Source organism: Zalophus californianus, chromosome 3, assembly GCF_009762305.2.
Source record: "Zalophus californianus isolate mZalCal1 chromosome 3, mZalCal1.pri.v2, whole genome shotgun sequence".
In the NCBI taxonomy this organism is placed as follows: domain Eukaryota; kingdom Metazoa; phylum Chordata; class Mammalia; order Carnivora; family Otariidae; genus Zalophus; species Zalophus californianus.
This window is the reverse complement of record NC_045597.1, coordinates 162128758-162131166: the sequence shown is the minus strand read 5'-3', so window position 1 is coordinate 162131166 and position 2409 is coordinate 162128758. Positions and strand designations below refer to the sequence as shown.

Below are 2409 nucleotides of genomic sequence, written 5' to 3'. Positions count from 1 at the left end.
CTCTACATCACCAAGGATTTCAGTACAAGGGCCAAAGAAAGAAAAATTAATGAGGTCAGAATGGAAAACAAATGACAAGAGAACAGGGAGTGAAGTCACTAGCTCACTAGGATATACTTAGAAAATCAGCTGAAGTCTGCAAGCATTTTTGCAAATAACATTACAGCAGAAATAGGAAGGTGTTTGCCTTCTAGAACAGTTCCAGGAGGACAGCTTTATATGACTCGTTTTAACAATCAGTAAAGTGACATTTACTTAACTTTTACACCTTACAAAGCTCACATCTATTTTCACATTTGAGCCTCCCTCCCATGAGGTGGCTAGAGCAGGTAATACTTGTCTCATCATTACCTGACCTGTATTGAATTCTTGTATCTCAGGCAAAAAGGGATGTTTTGACCCAAACTCTTTAATTCAATGAATACTTTGGGTCACAGGGAAAAATAAAGTTTCACAGAATATAATAGCTGGAAAGAAAGCTCATCATAGCAGCAGTTAAAATGGACAGAATTTGACTAGGATAAAAACCTAATGACTGAAATGAATCTCACTGTAAAATGTACATGGAAAAAGTAGATCCTGCACATAATCATTTCAGTAAAAGAAAAATGAGAATAGAAAAAAGTTGGAAAGGGCGCCTGGGTGGTTCAGTTGGTTAAGCGACTGCCTTCGGCTCAGGTCATGATCCCGGAGTCCCGGGATCGAGTCCCGCATCGGACTCCCTGCACAGCAGGGAGTCTGCTTCTCCCTCGGACCCTCCCCCCTCTCATGTACTCTCTCTCTCTCATTCTCGCTCTCTCAAATAAATAAATCTTTAAAAAAAAAAGAAAGAAAAAAGTTGGAAATAATTTCACTGTTACTGCATAAAAATTTGATCAAGAATTAAATAGATTAGTGCTCACTTCGGCAGCACATATACTAAAATTGGAATGATACACAGAAGATTAGCATGGTCCCTGCGCAAGGATGACATGCAAATTCATGAAGCGTTCCATATTTTTTTTTAACTATAGGAAACAAACTGAGGGTTGCTGGAGGGGAGGTGGCTGGGGGGATGGGGTAACTGGGTGATGGGCATTAAGGAGGGCACTTGATGGAATGAACACTGGGTGCTATATGCAACTGATGAATCACTAAACTCTACCTTTGAAACTACTAATAAACTATATTTTAATTAATTGATTTTAAATTTTAAAAAGAAAAAAGAATTAAATAGATAACTATTCTTAAATGGGTATCTTCATAAATAGAGTTCAAAATGGCAGATTAAAAGCATGCACCTGATTCAAGTGGGGGAATAAAAAACAAAAAGGAGAACATGGCAGGATCAAATTGGCATTTCTTTTTTTCAAATTGGCTTTATTGACTTGATTTTTATTTTTATTTTTTTAAAGATTTTATTTATTTATTCGACAGAGACACAGCGAGAGAGGAAACACAAGCAGGGGGAGTGGGAGAGGGAGAAGCAGGCCTCCCGCGGAGCAGGGAGTCGGATGCAGGGCTCAATCCCAGGACCCCGGGATCATGACCTGACCCAAAGGCTCAACAACTGAGCCACCCAGGCGCCCCTGACTTGATTTTTAGAATCCTGCCTGCCTTCTTATCTTATTTAACATGGTTCAGGTAAGTCTCACAATCAGGCTGTCTATCTGTGAAATGAGAAATGTAATGTTGTGGATTAGATGAGATAATGTGAATAAAGCAGTTAGCATAGTAGTGGCACAAGTGAAGTGTATTTTAACCCTCCCTTTTCCAAGAATTTATTGTATCCTTTCAGTATGCCAAACCAGGATCTTTAAAAGTAGGTCTCCTAGTCACTAAACCACATTACTTCATCTGTAAGTACATTTCTTAAAATTGACAAAATACCCAAAGCAGATCTCTGATGAAACTACAACAGAGCTTTACCTCTGACTGTCTATATATTTTAAAATAGAACTTTTAATTTAGAAAATATTGTTCCAACCAACTATTGGGGTATAGAGTAAATTAAAATTGCTCCAAGTGTCCGTGGGTGGCTCAGTTGGTTAAGCGTCTGCCTTCAGGTCAGGTCATGATCTCAAGGTCCTGGGATGGAGTCCTGCATGGGGCTCCCTGCTTAGCGGGAAGCCTGCTTCTCCCTCTCCCTCTCATGCCCCCCCCACTTGTGCACTCTCTCTCTCTCTCAAATAAATAAATAAAATCTTTAAAACAAAAACAAGGGCACCTGCACAGTGCAAACCTGTGCTGTTCAGTGGTCAACTGTGTGTTCTTATCTCACTTTACTTTTAGTGTCATTTTAATACACTGAAAATAAAGACTAGAAGGGAATGCACCAAAAAAATATTAGCAGTAGTTATCTTGAGGTAGTAGTCTCATTGGTTATGTTTAATTTTCTTCTTTAAATTTTCTACTTTCCAAATTTTCTGT

The 2409-nt window shown here is 38.9% G+C and overlaps 1 non-coding gene across 1 annotated transcript; it reads left to right on the top strand.

Annotated features, from left to right (window-relative positions):
- Window positions 1–894: 894 nt before the first annotated feature.
- Window positions 895–1001, top strand: LOC113921089. Its single transcript, XR_003519497.1, has one exon. It is a non-coding gene; the product is annotated as a U6 spliceosomal RNA (small nuclear RNA).
- Window positions 1002–2409: the final 1408 nt, after the last annotated feature.